Source organism: Ambystoma mexicanum, chromosome 2q (assembly GCF_040938575.1).
Source record: "Ambystoma mexicanum isolate Mex_15411 chromosome 2q, UKY_AmexF1_1, whole genome shotgun sequence".
Taxonomy (NCBI): Eukaryota; Metazoa; Chordata; class Amphibia; order Caudata; family Ambystomatidae; genus Ambystoma; species Ambystoma mexicanum.
In genome coordinates this window covers 1,421,346,621-1,421,364,559 of record NC_090924.1, presented here as the reverse complement: position 1 = coordinate 1,421,364,559, position 17,939 = coordinate 1,421,346,621, and positions in this window count along the sequence as shown.

The following is a 17,939-nucleotide window of genomic DNA, read 5'->3' as shown; positions in this document are numbered from 1 at the left end:
CTGCTCCTCGAATATCTCCTCTTGTGGGATAAGAGGAAAGCCCTGCAAGAGTCGCTAGGGTCCTGAGTCCTGGAGGCCTTCTCTAGTAGGAGAAGGCATGGTCCCTGCTGGGGCCACTAGGGTCCGGAGGCCTGCAGATTTAGGATTCAGGGGTTAAGCTGCACATGCTTCTCCTAGGAAACCACCTCTAGTAGGAGAAGGCATGGCTCCTGTTGGGGCCAGTAGGGTCCTGAGGCCTGGACGCCTTCTCTAGTAGGAGAAGGCATGGCTCCGGTTGGGGCCCCTGGGGGCCTGAAGCCTGGAGATTTAGAAGTCAGAGGGAAAGCTGCACATTCTGCACCTAGGAAACCATCTCTAGTAAGAGAAGACATGGCTCCTGCTGGGGCCCCTAGGGGCCTGAACCCTGCAGATTTAGGATTCAGGGGTTAAGCTGCACATGCTGCACCTAGGACACCTCTTCCAGTAGGAGAAGACAAGGTCCCTGATGGGGCCGCTAGGGGCCTGAAGTCTGGGGAATTAGCGTGAAAGCTGCAGATGCCGCTCTTGAAATACATCCACTCGTAGGAGAAGACATGGTGCCTGCTGGGGCCCCTACGGTCCTGAGGCCTGGAGATTTTAGATTCAGTGGTTAAGCTGCACATGCTTCTCCTAGGAAACCACCTCTAGTAGGAGAAGGCATGGCTCCTGCTGGGGCCCCTGGGGGCCTGAAGCCTGGAGATTTAGGATTCTGGGTGGAAGCTGCAAATGCTGCACCGAGGAAACCACCTATAGTAGGAGAAGACATGGTCCCTGTGGGGCCCCTAGGGGCCTGAAGCCTGGAGATTTAGAAGTCAGGGGGAAAGCTGCACATGCTGCACCTAGGAAACCTCCTCTAGTAGGAGAAGACATGGTCCCTGTGGGGCCCCTAGGGGCCTGAAGCCTGGAGATTTAGAAGTCAGGGGGAAAGCTGCACATGCTGCACCTAGGAAACCACCTCTAGTAGGAGAAGACATGGTCCCTGTGGGGCCCCTAGGGGCCTGAAGCCTGGAGATTTAGGATTCAGGGTGGAAGCTGCACATGTGTGAGGTCATAACCAGAGTGCTCTGCAAAAGGAAAGGTAAAGGGGTGAAAACATGTACTACCATGTCCCACCCATCTTCCTGTCGGTTGTGGATCAAAGGGCCTCTCTGGTTAATTGAGCTCTCTGTGGTTCCTGGTCAAAGCTCAGGTCTCCCTTGAATTTATGGGGAGAACAGACTTTCTGTCTCCATCAAACCACATACTTCTATCCTCTGAAAGGGGGTCCACCTTCATGGGTTGCCTATTGTAAATAGTTCTCCCAGACATGACATTCACTGCCCTTCATACTAAGAGGTGGGAGCTGACTTCAGGCTGACACAGATGCATATCCAAAAGACATAGGGTTTCCTTTCTCCTTTCTCAGCTCTGCGACAAGGCCTCTCGCAGGCCTGCTTCAATTAACTCTCATGAGTATTCTCTGCCACGAGCAGATTGACAATGGGCAGGGCGGATCCATGGAGCCTTTGATAGTCAATTAGGCTGGCCATGTCCAGAGGAAGGTGTTGCCCCCCTCCTCTTGAGATGGTTTCATGTACTCCTGGCTGTCCCACTCCAACTATATGAATATATGACAGGGAGGACTGCGCCTGTAGGCTGTGTCCCCCCATAGTACATAGGTCTGTGGGTTTGTCGTGCAGTGATCATAGGAAAATGTGCGCGGATTAGCCCCACACATTTTCTGAGGTGGATGTTCCATCATTCAATTTCTTAAACAATATCAAAACAACCCAATGCGAGTGCACAACCGCCCGTCGGATGCTCGAATTCCTCACAGCAACTTTGTGAGGAGTGATCATTGATACATGGGGTAATTGGTCTTCTCACCATTGATCTTCCCCCCCTCCTACGGATTGGATGGAATAAGAATTGCTGTCACGCTTTCTGGAGTGGCAGTACACCAAAGAGCACTTCCTAAATTTACACGGTGAGAAAGTGTTAACATTATGGCGGTCGCAGAAGGGGAGACGGTGACGGTGCAGGGTAGCAGAGAATTGACTTAGGATGGAGACAGAGGACGGAGGCCCTGTCACTCCGATGCAGGCACACTGGGGGAAATAAAAACTGCCTCAATGCCCTTTTCACACGTTGGGGTAACACACTAGCGCTTGGCCAAAGGCCCCCTTTTTAGGATTGCACTGTTTGTAGTTGGCAGGTCGCTTACAGATGGTTTCTAAATGAAGTTTGATCAGAAGAAGTTCAAGGAAACTTGTTGTTCTGACAATATGATTGGGCAACATCCCAGGATGTTGTCCAATCATATTGTCAGAAGAAAAAGTCAGAACAACATCGTCAGAAGTAGATAGCGAGAAAGTAAGGGAATGCTAATCTACAGCACCAATACCAGAGGGGGAATAGACATACCCCGTCCCATTACACTAAATTCTATACAACACAGCCGGGATCACGCCACGCGATCACTCACAACAATTAGATGGACAAGAAAGAAAAGTGGCAACTAAGTTTACCTACAGGAATGCTAGTTAAATAGACCAGGTTCTGCTAGGACTAGGATATATAACCTACTAACCCAAGCTCAAATCTCTGCATGCCTAATTTCACCCGAAAATCCACTGAACCATTTCTCGGCCACTTCACCACACTGCAATAACAAACAAACAACACATTAATTCCACCAACAGCACGCGAGGTCTTGCATCGGTCCGATACTCACACCAAAGCTCAGCGCACGGTGGAAACAGAACTAAAGCCGCCAACAGCACACCACTTCTCTCACTTTCCTACTCACTCTTCACCTGACTAACCTAACCCGCCCGCCTTCTCGTTTACAGATCCGCCAGAGCGCATCGGGACCAATGCCGTTGGTGACGGTGCGCGGTACAAATACCTTTAACATTTAACAGAAGAAGTGGTTGGCATTTCTGACATGGATCAGATGAAACGTGTGCCCTCAGGAATGGCCGTGGGCGGATTATCCACGGGCAAATGAGCCCACCACGGGTGCCAGCGGAAGGGCGTGTCACTGATCGGCTGGTAAGGATGTACCCTTGCACTTGCAGCATGGGCAGGTGTAGAGAGGGGTAAAGTGCTGGATTCAGTGCAAGGTGGAGAGCTCCTAGTATCAGCACTTCCCAAAAAGAGGTGGTTTGGAGGGGAAGCTGCGGCCATGGCAAGGAGGCCACTGAAGCGAAACTCCACTGGTTCAGCCGCCATCTGACCCTTCCAAATACCAGACCAGCCAGTTTTCCGTGTTTTCACACTTCTTGCACGCGTCCAAGCACGTCATCAGACTCATCCTATACGTTTAAGAGGATTAGATCCACATGGACGGCATACTCATGCAGTGACTGACTCCCTCACTGCTTACTCTAAGAGTCATGCAACCTCTGCTCACTCATTCTTCCACCATTCCTCCATCTAGCTCCCTCCCCGTCTCACACACTCTCATTCACTCACTCACCACTCACCCACTCACACTTTGCTGACTTGCACAACCTTCACTCACACCCCACTCGCTCACTCTCTCACTCACCTAAACATTCACTCTCTCTCTCAGCTATTTACTCAGTTGCTCAAAGTTTGTTTACTCACTCGCTTACTCGCCCTTTGACTCACTTGTTCACGCACACCCTCAGTCACTCACACTTCACTCACTTGGTCAACCTACACTCACACACTCGCCTCTTCACTCACTCTCTCACCTTCATTCCCCAACGAACCACTCGCTCGCTCTCACCTACACCTTCACTCACTGGCCTATGTATTCACTCGCTCAACCTTTGCTCACCCACTCGCTTACAACACTTTGACTCAGTCAGTCACTCACTCACACCCTCAGTCTCTCAACCTTCCCTCAGTGACTCACTCACCACTCACCCACAGTTCACTCACTCACTGAACCTTCAGTCACTCGCTCATTCGCCCTTCCACTGACTCACTTACACACATACACTCACTCACTGGCCCACACACGGACTCACGCATTCATACACCAGAACAACACTGCTCGTTTAAAGATATTTGCTCTCCTGGACTCTCCTCCTAAATCCTAAAACAGGAACGCGAGCTTTCGCAGGCCTGAGCACTGAGGGACGCCCAGGTTCACTCTTGTCCCCCGGATGAACTCCGCGAGAGTTACCGGTTCATATCGTGAACCCGAGACCCCTGTCGCGTCCCTTATGCTCCCGTCTTATCTCCATTGTCCTGCCATCGCCGGCCTGTCTCTCTGTTTGTCTTTGCTTTTTATTCCCATTCAAAGTCCCCCTGGCTGTCCTTGCTCTGGGGGCCCGTGCATTCCCGCAGCTTTAATAGCGCCTGTAAAGTGCCATTGAACTCTGCTTGCAGTGTTGACATTGGCTTTTACTGCTGGGGCCGCCTCAACAAAGTATAGTAAACATGGGGTGTGGGGGGGCCGGGCGTGGCCAGTTCAGATTCAGCCTGGAAAGCACATGACTATGATCCTGTGTACACTGGGAGAAAGGGTGCCACGGTTCTATATACACTGGGGGAAAGGGTGGCAGAGGGCGAGAGGATTCTATGTGCACTGGGTAAAGAGTGCCATGGTTCTATATACACTGGGGGAAAGGGTGGCAGAGGGCGAGAGGATTCTATATAGACTGGTGGAAAGGGTGGCATGATTCCATATACACTGACAAAAGGGTGCCAGAAGGTGAGAGGATTCTATGTACACTGGATAAAGAGTGCCATGGTTCTATATACACTGGGGGAAAGGGTGGCAGAGGGTGATACGTCTAAATATATACTGGGGGAAACGGTGGCATGATTCCATATACACTGACGAAAGGGTGGCAGAGGGTGATACGATTCTCTATACACTGGGTAAAGGGTGGCAGAGTGTAATATAATTGTATATACACATGGGTAAAGGGTGGCAGTGTGTGATATGATTCTATATACATTGGGGCAAAGGGTGGCAGAGGGTGATACGATTCTATATACACTGGGCAAAGGGTGGCAGAGGGTGATACGATTCTATATACACTGGGGGAAACGGTGGCATGACTCCATATACACTGATGAAAGGGTGGAAGAGGGTGAGATGATTCAATATACACTGGGTAAAGGGTGGCAGAGTGTGATATGATTCCATATACACTGACGAAAGGGTGGCAGAGGGTGAGCTGATTCTATATACATTGGGGGAAAGGGTGGCAGAGGGTGATACGATTCTCTATACACTGGGTAAAGGGTGGCAGAGTGTGATATGATTGTATATACACATCGGTAAAGGGTGGCAGAATGTGATATGATTCTATATACATTGAGGGAAAGGGTGGCAGAGGGTGATACGATTCTATATACACTGGGTAAAGGGTGGCAGAGGGTGATACAATTCTATATACACTGGGGGAAACGGTGGCATGACTCCATATACACTGACGAGAGGGTGAGCTGATTCTATATACATTGGGGGAAAGGGTGGCAGAGGGTGATACGATTCTCTATACACTGACAAAAGTGTGGCAGAGGGTGAGATGATTCTATGTACACTGGGGGAAAGGGTCACACAATTCTATATACACTGATGAAAGGGTGGCAGAAGGCAAAGTTTCTATATACACTGGGGGAAAGGGTGGCAGAGGGTGAGATTATTCTATATACACCGGGAAAGGAGTGGCAGAGGGTGAGATGATTCTATATACACCAGGGAAAGGGTGGCACGATTCTATATGCACTGATGAAAGGGTGACAGAAGGTCAGATGATTCTATATACACAGGGAAAGGGTGGCATGATCATATATACACTGAAGAAAGGGAGACACTGGGAAAATGGTGGCAGAGGGTGAAATGATTCTATATATACTGGGGGAAGGGTGGCAGAGGGTAATACGATTCTATATACACAGGGGGGAAAGGGTGGCATGATTCTGTATACACTGAAGAAATTGTGGCAGAGGGTGAGATGATTCTATATACATTAGGGGAAAGGGTGGAAGAGGGTGAGAGGATTCTGTATACACTGCGGGAAAAGGTGTCAGGGGGTGATACGATTCTGTATACACTGGGGGAAAGGGTGGCACGATTCTACATACACTGAAGAAATGGTGGCAGAGGACGATACGATTCTATATACACTGATGGAAAGGGTGGCAGAGGGTGATACGATTCTATATCGACTGGGGGAATTGGTGGCATGATTCTGTATACACTGAAGAAATGGTCGCAGAGGGTGATAAGATTCTATATACACTGAGGTGAACATATGGCCTTTGGAAATGTGCATCTGTTACTGGATGGGATTACACCAGAATAATTCTGCGTCCAAATAACCAGAAAAAACTCAAGAATATGGCGCATTGCTGTTTTATAAGCAATTATCAAAAACAGGGAGGTTACAATGAACATCAATGGACGTACGCTCATTCTCTCCGTGATTTCCACAATGAAATACGATGATATACTTCTTTATGAGTCAGAATTATGTCATGCAATGTGGCAATAGTGAAAACCTTTCAAGGGTTAGGATTGGTTAAGGGACCCATCTAGATATGCAATCATGTAGGAGCTAAATTTGTTATTGGCTGTCCGATATCAGGTGGCCAAAGCATGACTACCCCTTTACACATGTCATTTAAGGACAAATCAGTTACACAGTGTTGCATGGGATTCTCCAGCTATAAGGTCCTTTGTTATATGGACTAATACAATTGGTTTGGCATGCTTGTGCCATGTCTGGAACATTTGGTTCAATTAGCAGCACGTAAGCGAAGACGAGGTGCAAGTAGATAGGACATGATGCTGCCCTACAACCCAATTAGCCCAGCATCTCTCATCACCCAGGCCCTATGCCATGAAATCCTCTTTGCACTTGGCCTTTGAGAGCATTCTTGTCCTATGAATGCAACGGGAGTGAGGGAACTCACTATCGTGCCTGGAACACGAAGTTCAAACCATTTTTCCAGCCTTGACTCACGTAACAATCCCCCACACACATGTTCCTCTTCAGCATAGATAGCTGACTTCGACTTCTCAGTTCTTAACTTTAGGCCAGACAGTTTCCCCATGCAACTCCAACAAATTGCTATTCTACTGCGACACAGCCTTCCATTTTCTCTTCATGATTGTTTGGCTTACTTATTTCATGATACCAATGTCCAGTTTCTATACAACGGTGGCTCCGCCTGCATTCTATCCACTACTTGTAGCTAGCCTATAAGATGACTTGATCTATCTTACGTTTCAGCGTATGCATATTCTTTATACTTCTGATTCCTGCAGCACTTTTTACTGTGTCACATTCTTCTTTTACACATTTAAGGTTCAATTGATTCTTTACTTCGTAATTTCTTCTCTAGGATTCATATATTGCTTTCATTCAGCATTTCAGGACTTTGTGCACACATTCTTATGATGTCATCAGTCAATTTTCTTAGCTCTTTCTTATATTCCTTCAGTAAGCTCCTCCTGCAGGCCATCATCAACTCGGGGATACATTTGATATGGTTGCCTAAATGGATACCGTCTTCCAAATACTTGCTGCGATATTGGTACAAAATCTGGCGTTAGACAGGGCACGGTAACATGTCTCCAGTACAGGAGAGGTAAGGGGGTAGGATCTCCTGCAGATGTGTACATCTGCTCCTCTACATTTCCCCCTCTGGTCGAGTCTTCGACCACCTCCTCAAGTTTTCTGGCATCTTTGAATCTCCTCTTGAAGAAGGGTTTCTTTTGTATCTCTATCTTCCTCGCCTCCCTCAGGGTGACTGTGTTTTTGATATGTTAGTCCACACTCCAGTTCATGTAATTGCATTCTAACCTTGGTGTACGGAAGACCCAACGTCCCACATAATTCTTGTGATCTCTTAGGTACTGGAATTTTGTTCCTTCATGAGCCACAATACTTGATTTTATGTGGTCTCTAATGGCACTTTCAGTTTGTGCGTTGACTTCTGTTTTAACCTTCACATTGATCATGATCTTCATTTCCACTGCTTTCTTTGCTGTTTTCTGGCATTGTCCAATTATTATCCTTATAACAAAGAATCCGAACATAATCATCACCAATATTGCTCCATGGAACTAGAACACATTTGCCATCCAGTCAGGAATCACGTGCAAACAGAAATGAGAACCAATCGTCATCTCCAAAAGCAACTGTCTCCTCCTCCATTTTCATGTGCAGTTCTGTCAACATAGTTATAACATCCATCAGAGTCCTGTTCTCACCGTAATGAGATGGGTGAATATACAGCAAGAAGGCCCAAGCTTGCTGCAAACACCTCCTTTCATTGATGTAATCATGTCAAGGACATACCTGTTCTGGAGGGTCATTAACCTCATGGCCCTCAAATCGTCCTTTATGGCGTTAAATCGTTTTATAGTGGCATTGATTGTCTGTAACAACTCACATCTGAGAATTTGTGACCATTTGGCATTGACTACTGTTTGGAGCCTAGACATATATTTAGATGTCATTATCAGAGCAGTCTTGCTGAACAACTTATGTTCATCAGGAATGTCTTTATAAGCCTTTATTGATTTCGATGAGAAATAATTCTCTCTTTACATCTGCCGGAAACCACTTGATATTCAGATCACTCTGGGGAATCACCTAGGTTCGACATGGATGAGTACAATGGAACACACTCCTCCGCATCTCCTGGGCAACTTCATGTATGCCCTGGATCCACAGGTCCAATATCGATCCATTAGGACAGCAGTCCCTCTACTCATTCATGGGATATCAATTATGTTATTGCAACCTTTATTTTCTCCAACTCAGACTTTACCTTTGCTTTGAAAGTACAGTGTCACATTAATCAGTTGGACGACAGCCACTGGTCCTGATTCATCATATACCCATGTCAGCAGTTTCGAGTTCTTGGCCCATGACTTTAGGCACTCATTGTTCACTTTCTGCACCTTGTGCACTGGATCCTTCTTTAGTAGATGAGCTGCACAGGACATCATCCCATCTTCCCATCCTTTGGTCGTAATCACTCATCCATAGATCAGCAGCTGTGAGCACCTCCAGCATCCAGACATTCCAGTCTTTTCAGTTTTGTCAGAGCAATTCATCCTCTTCATTACTTTGATTATTACTTTGTCTTGTCCCACCGTAGGATGCACGAGCATCTTGTCTCTCCATCTTGGCTCTTTTTCCATTTGCTTTTTCTTGATATATTCATCCTGGTATGGGAATGTCTGTCTTGATCGCCATCACAGGGTTGCCCAGCTCCCTTAGAACTGACCTCTGGTAGTACAGTACATGCTGCTAGATGGCTGAGGCACTTCTCATTATGTGCCAACATCTCTTTTGAAATGAATGTTCTTACTGTACTCATGGAATAGGGGATGAGAGAGCAGACATAACAGCTCTCATCAACTGCTCTACTCCCCACATTTATCATATGTTGGTACACATATTTTTATTCCCCAGGTGAGCTGAATGATCAAGACAGGTATTTATCCCCTGGTAATCTTCTTCTGCACCCCTCGTATGTTGTTTGACCTCCCAAATAGGTCAAAGAAATTATTATAATTTGTACTTATAGTGGGGAAAAATCACGTATTGTGTTTTCAATTGAACCATCAGAATGATAAAGACTTCGAAATGTAAGATACAAAAAGAAGAAAAGAAAACACATGTATATGTATATCATGCATAGGAGTCTAGAAAAACATTTTGTGTGCCATGCCATTTCTTGCTGAATTGCTTGCCTTCTTGCGACTGCTTTTTCTACTTCCTGAATCATTTTTAATACATTTACTCAATTCACATTCGTAGTTGCACAATCTGCTCGATTATTGCAGTCAATAGCCTTCTTATAACTGGGCCGTTCTTTGGATCATGGAGAAAGGTGAGAATATTAATATCTCTCATAATGACGGTAGGGTATAACTGAAGTATAAAAACAAACACTGCAACCACAAACCTGTGTGTGTCACTATCGGCTGGTGGCATATATTACCTTTACTATATATTTCTTTGAAATGAATGTGCGTATTGATCTCTTTTCCAGTTTTTAATAAGGAATTGGCACTTGGGCATAGTGCCAATATGATTTTACTTTTTCAAAGAATGTCTAAAAAGTATGATTAATGTCTGGAATTCTCTGTCTAAAGAATTCCGGTCAAAAAGATTTTCTTTAAGCACACGCTGCTTTATCGTCCTTCTTGGTCATCGATCAAGTCTGCACACGCATCAATTCTTCTTCTTGTCTTGCTTCATAGTCAGTGGGTACTAGAGGGAAGGTCTCACCTTTTTAGATCTTTACATCATCCAAATGCAACCAAGCTCTTCTTAGAGACACTCTAACTGCAGTTGGGGAAACTTCCTCTATTTGGTATTTTCTATTTAATCTTGGCTCATGCCCCCTATGTGTGAGATGTTTAATAAGCACTTGATCTTCAACATACAACTTTGGTGGTGGAAATAATTTGCAATAATTTGCTTGGATCAGTTACTGGGCCATCCTCTTCCGTGTTCCTCAACCCCTCCCTCCGATGCTAGACTTAATCTGAAATGAAAGAAACATTGGTAGTCACAAATGTTAAATAATCATGCATCTCATCACCTAGAGTCTGCGCTACACTCTGGGCATCACTTCTGACTCTAAATGGGGGCATGAGGGGCATCCTCATGTGGCACCCTGTCACTAATTCATGGGACGTAAAATGATGATCTGAACCTGGCTGATTTTGAAGGGCATACAAGGCTAGGAGCAGGCAATATAGCCATCCCTTTTTTAAAGTTAAACTTATCTTTGCTATTCTTTCCTTTAGGAGGCCGTTGAGCCTCTCACATGTCCTGTTTGTTTTGGGGTGATAAGTAGAAGAAAACGTATGCTTTATGTTTAATAAAAGTGTGGCCCATTATCGGACCTTAATACATCGCACATACCCCATCTCGGGAACACCTCACGCACTAAGAACTTTGCTGCACAGGTGGCATCAGGGTGTGTACAAGGACCAGCTTTGATCCATCAAGAAAATGGACACACCACCACCAATAGATACCTATATCCATTACATGTCTGCAGAATATCGACGTAATCAAAATGCAAATGCTAAAATGGGCCATTTGGATGGGGTATTACTCCTCTGATTGCTCTTAGTGTATGCACAGCTGTAAACTTCTGAGACACGATGCAATTCACAAAGAACTGTGCAACGTGTTCCAATAGATTGGGAACAGACAAGTCTTCCGCAATAGTGGCAGCAAGACTTTCTCGGGTTGTAGGCACGTGGTAATGCAGCTGCTCAAGTGCGACTTTCAGTAATGCTGCTGGCATCACTCACTTTACAGTGCTTTCCTGTCTCCATAATGCTTCCGTAGGGGATATAGAACACCCCTATGTCTCCATAGCTCCTGCTCTTCTTGTGGGGATCTACCCTGTATCTCTCTTAGCTCCGTAATTGCCAGCATATTAAATCCCTCTTGTACTAACATGTTTCTAGTTAATACTTCTTTGACATTTTCAGTTTCGAAACTCAAAATATCTGTGGAATATGCAGTATTTTCAGCTTCCAAATCTGCGGCTTTGTTTCCACAAGAAATAAAGTCTGTTTGTTTAGTATGTGCTGTGCATTTTATGACTGCTATGGCCACTGGGAGTTGTAGTGCCTTAATGAGCCTGTCCAATAAAGACGCATGTTGCTCTGGAGTGCTGTCTGAGCTGAGATAACCCTTCCTTTTCCAACGTGACAGCCCTGCGTGTACAGATGATGTCACATAGGCAGAGTCACTGTACAACGTCACTTCCTGATCTTTGTGTTTCTTGAGCGCAACAATAAGTGTTACTAATTATGCTGCCTGTGCTGACAAATGGGATAGTAGTCTTGCACTCGTCACTACCTCAAATTCACGATTTAATCTGTATCTTATAACTGTGGATCCTAAATGCCTCACCCCACTAGTTTGATCACTTTTTGTCGACCATCAATAAAAAGAATGTTCCCTTGCGCTAAAGCATTTTCTTTCACACGGGGTATAGCATCATAAAATTCAACATAGTTAGAGCAATCATGTACATGGTCACCTTCTTCTATATGTTCAGCTACAAACGTGGCTGGATTAACTATTTTACACCTCACAATTTTAATGCTGGATTAGAAATTATTACTTCATATGCAAACGCTCTTTGTGTCATCAATGTACCTTTGGGTTTCTCTAAAATAGCAAATAAGGCATGCTCTACACATAGCGTCATTGCACAGCCCATGTTAATACTTGTGGACTTCTCAATCTCAAATGCGGCAGCAGCCAAAGATTGCTCACATGGAGAATGTCCTCTCATAACTGGATCTAAAATCCCATGGTAATACGCCAAATGTTTATACCCTAATGTTGTTCTTTATGTGAGTACTGCTGTCATTACTGATTCATAAGTGTGTGAAAACAAATACAATTCTTCACTATAATTGTGGATTCCCAAAACTTGAGCCGTACAAATTGCTCTTTTTAATTCCTCAAATCCTCATTTTCTTCAGTCCATTCTATCTTTGTCTTACCAACTTGTGCTTTCTTGTGTATGTGCTGTAGTTGAACACCCAGGCCCTGCAATAATTGCATACACCCAGAAATTGCTGCATTTGCCTCACTGTGTTTTACTTTGGTGATTTCATGATAGCTTCAGCTCTCTCTGGTGTACCGTTTATTCCTTCATGTGAAATGAACTGGCCTATGTACAACACTTCTTCTTGCCAATACTGTAATTTCTCCATATCTATTTTGTATCCTTTGTCTTCCAATACAGTCATTAACTGAACAGAATCCTGCCTGCATTTGTCTTCTGTTTCACTACAGATTAATATGTCATCTACATACTGAATTACTGCACTTTTGAGTTCAATATTGCCCTATTAAAAATATATGGGAACTCACCGCACCCCTAAAGAAAACAAGTATGTTTTAGTCTCTTTTGTCTTAACGTAATGGAAGTAAGAGCTTTGAGTCTTTGTGCAACAGGATAGAGAAAAATGCGTTTTTCAAATCTATCACTGTGAAATACTTAGCTTCAACTGCCCTGCCTTCAGTGGCCTCTCGAGCCTAGCGTATTGTTTTGCTCAGGGTAAAATTGCACCTGGCTTTAGTTTTATTTTAACCTCCCCTATTCCTTTCAAGAGGCCAACGTCATATGGGCCGTAGTCCAAAGGACACTTGCCACCTTTTCTATGTCTTCCTGAAAGAACGCTGGTTCTTGCTGCATCAGTGCCATTCGATGTGGGACTTCCCTTTTCTCAATCTTTATCCAAAATCTAATGCTTATAAAAAAAACACTACCTCATCATCTATACGTTCATCTCTGAACATTTCTTCATCTGTTATATCAGTCATTCTACATCCCTCCCCAAGAGCTATCAATGTTCTCCATGCCCTGCCTTCATCATCTACTCCTTCAAGCATTGCTATTTCCCTTCGTACTATACCTGCTTCCAATTCTATGGGAATGATCTGCCCTTCTTCCTCATCTATAGGTTCTTGTGGTCTATATACAAAATTCATCAGGTATCCTCACAATTTTCCCTACTAATCCAGGTAGCCATTTTAATAAAATGCTCACCCCATACACAAAGACTCTGGATCTACTGGAACCCCTCATAGAGCCACTTGTCCTGTACATTCTAGTATAAACTCTCCTAAGTTTATATAGTGTATTCCCAGAGTGGAGCATGCTATTCCTTGATCAGTGAATGAAATCATCATGTTGAGTTTCGTCATCAAATCTCTACCCAGAATGTTAACTTGCGTTGGTTGCCAATATAGACATGACATGTCACATTCCCCTCCTGTAGACACAGGGAATTTATCGCTAAAAGGAACTAAATTTGTAGCTTTAGTGAACTCTTGAACATTCATGCCAATACCTGACATTGGGTATTTTCCCTCCTTTATACAAGAGCGAGTCACCCCAGTGTCTACCAAAAAAATAAAAAGATTTGCCTTCTATCATCATATCGACCCTTGGTTCCTCTTGGGGTTCTGGTGTTACTGATAGTACTAAACACATGAAGTCACCCTGTGAGCTGTCCTAGTGAGGGTACAAATTCATCCCTGTACCCATAAAAGGATTCCCTCCTACCACAGTGACACCCCTATCCTAGGTGCTAGTGTTTGCCCTGTGTTCGTTCTGCATGGTGCTTGTTGTGACTACCCTTATGGTGGGTGCATTTGCACTGGCCCCTGCTGTTGTGCCTGCTGGGCTTGCAGTGCCTGTGTCTGATTGGATGTGTGTTCCAAAGCCCACACCCACTTTTATCCACTGGGTGTACATTATTCACCTGCTAAGCACACATTATTTCTTGCATTCCTTCTCCACTTGTCAACACTGCCCCATCTATAGAAAAGTTTGTCAATTTCTTCTGACTAACTTGGCTTCCTCAATCTTCCTGTTTCCATCTTTCTTTCTAGTTTTCTCTTGTAACAATCAGCAATGATGCATGATAGTCAACTGTATCTCAGCCCACAGCTTTGCTTCCATTCCTACTGTTTTTTCATTTGTCTCTGTACTTTATCTGGCAATCCCTGACACAAAATATGATAGAATAATGCCACTGTTTTTTCCCAAGGCTCACACATCTCAAGCTGCCATCTCTCTTGAATATCCTGAATATAAGCAATAGGGTCTTCATCTTCCTTCATTTTACGTGTCATAATTGCACCCATATCTGACGTCTCGGGATACTGTACCCTGAGAGCCCTCCAAACATCTGCCCTACAATTATTAAATGGCGCTCCATCATCCGTGTTTTGTGCTGTGCCGCTCCTTTCCAAACGTCATCAGATCTTTCTCCAAGAATAGCTGCCAATAGATCTTTTATGTCCCCTATGGCCAACGTATTTACCCCTGTCATTTTCTCTAATTCGTATATCCATTTCGCTGCCCCTGAAGTCAACTAGGTAACTTGCATAAATATATTGTGGTCTTGCTCCCCCCTTCTCTAACAATGGGAATTGTGTGAACCCCAACCCATAATTAGACACCATTATTCATTTATTTAATGCAGGAGTACTCACCCCTATTTGTCTTCATCCTGGTAACATACTCACATGGGGTAGGGATTCTTCTCTTGCACTACACGATCATCTGTGAGAGAGTTTGGGATATGGTATAGGATCTGGTGTTCTTTCCGTAGGGTGTTCCATATCTGACTATCTTACCTCTTTATCCAGATTTGGACTTCCCAAGAGGATGCATGCACTTTCCCCTTCTATCTCATGACCTGACTCCCTTTCTTTGTCTGACATTGCTACACCTCAACTGGTGTGACTATCATCCTCCTCTTCCCTATCTAAATCTAATCTACTCAAAGACAATGCTCTGCATTAATCACTGAGCATGTTTTCCTCCTCATCCCGTATTTCTGGTATCAGGTATCGCCTGCTGCTCCCCTGAGTCCCATACAAGCTGTTCTTATTTATATGTTGATATAACTTATTCATCATCTCTCTAATACCGTCTGCATCTACCTTTCCTCTTCTTGTGCTACTTTAGATATTTCATGAGCCAAGTTACTCATTGGGAACATTTCTCTTATTGTTTCCCATCGCCCCTGTATTTCGTTGCTCAGTCGTACTCGTTCTTTAAGAACGAGACTGGCGTCGAGATTTTGCTGCCTTCTATTCTGTTTTATTCCTTCTTCTACTTCCCTTTGCTCTCTCGCATCTCTTCTTACCCTCTCTTCCTTGCTTTCGTGCTTCCCTTCTTATTTCTTCTCTTTGTTCTTCTTCTTCTCTTCTTCTCTGTAATCTTTTTTCCTTCATTCATTGTGCCTCTTCCTCCAATTGCTTTCTTTCTCTCTTATGCTTTTCTTCTATTTCTTTCTTCAGACTTTCATACTTCCTTTGTACTTCTGCCAACCTTTCTCTTTCTCTTGTTCTCTGTATAAATTGTCCTGTCATTCCCTGCTTCTCCTTCCTTGCTCACCCTCCCTAAACCGCTTCTCTCGTTCCATATCCTTCTTTTCTTGCTCATCTTTGTCTTCCTTTTGCCTAACCTCCTCAATGCTTGTCCTATCTGACTTGAGTAATATCTGACCTGCCATCTATTAGTTCTGCACAAGCATTATGCCATCGGCCCTATCCTTCTCTCCTTTCCATCTCTTGATTTCCTTGTCTATATCGGTTGATATATTCGATCTCTCGTCTTGTTCCTCTTTATCTCGTATGATCCTACACGTGTCTTCCTTCTTTTTGCTTGCTTAGACTGTTCTTAATACTATAAGCGGGGGGGGGTGCATATACTGTATTAATATACCCCACCGCTGCTTTTAATTCTTTTAAAGGATAAAATCCTGTCTTTTCTGCATCTACATTCTTAGTTTTAGGCAGAGTAAAAGGAGCTGAGGGCTTGATGCCCTCCCCTTTATGCTTATTAAGCATCCACTCCTACGTTGGCGGGTCCTCTTTCTCCTCTTGATATATTTTCCAGAGTTCTAAAACCACCAGTATTTCATCTAATTTCTTTCCTGTGTACACAGCCTGCACATGCGTGGTCATGTGTTGTAAAACTGCCTTTGACGATGATCCCCCTTGTGGCCATGGAATGAACATTCTATCAGCTGTGCCCTTTACCCATTCTGTACTGTATTGTTTGAGCGTGGGCAAATGTCATGGTAATGTTTTACAAAGGTGCATAAGAGAAGTGCAGTCCATAATGACAAGTCACAATTTACTGTCTATACTTACCAGATAATTACCTTATTATATTTAATAAATCTCCACTTATCTCAAGGCTTATAGCTCAACTCTTTTAATCTCTAAAAAATAAATATGAGCAAGCACCATCAATCGCTGGTAAATCCTCTGTTGTCTCAATAACCTATCTTTCTTCTGATTGTCGCCAATCATTTACTACTTAACTCAAAACAACTTTAATTCCAAATTTCACAATTGATCACTTTTCAAAACTTCATACATCAAATAATAATCACAATAATAACACAGTACACATTATAAACCCAAATGATCACCTTCTCTTTTCCCTATAATATTTATAGTAAGAGGTATTCTTCTGACGCCTCCAATTATATTAACCTGAACAGAGTTTAAGATGTCACCTTCCACGGTCCTCACTGTGTATTCTCTCTCTTAATTCATCTGAATGGAATTTGAGACGTTTTCTTCTATCTCCCCTGAAATAGGATTACCTAGGCGTTTCCTTTATCCACTCAAAATTCCCCTTACCTAACTTATTTTCATTAAATAGCACAATCCTGCCCCTTTATATTGCCATTTCCCTTAGTCTGCTTACATCCGTGTAATTGACTCGACGCCTTTGGTATCGACTCCTCCTCCAATCCGACCACTTCGCCTTCCGTCCGCGGAGCGCCCTAGGAAACTGAGCAGGGATTTCTTCACAGAGGGACGTGCCCACCGTCTCAGTTTTTCTTGCAAGTTTATTTCTATTGTCCCCTCTCCATAGGAAACTCTAATCTTCCAGCTAATGACAGAGGATGCCAGATCGTCCGAAACTCTGAAGTCAAACTAGTTTAGATCGAAACCATCTGCACCGCTACCACATGAGCATATGGCCCTTGGAAATGTGAATCTGTTACTGGATGGGATTACACCAGAATAATTCGGAGTCCAAATAACTGGACAATCTCAAGAATATGGCAAGTTGCTGTTTTTTTAGCAATTATCTGAAACGGGGAGGTTACAATGAACAACAACAGACATGCGCTCATTCTCTCTGCGATTTCCACATGAAATACAATTATATACTCCTTTATGCGTCAGAGTGATGTCATGCTACGTGGCAATAGTGAAAAACCTATCAAGGGTTGGGATTGGTTAAGAGACACATCTAGATATACAATCATATAGGACTTAAGTTTGTTATTGGCTGTCCTATGTCAGGTGGACAACTTATGACTACCTCTTTACACATGTGATTTAAGGACAAATCAGTTAACCAGTGTTTCATTGGTTTCTCAAGCTATACAATAATTAATT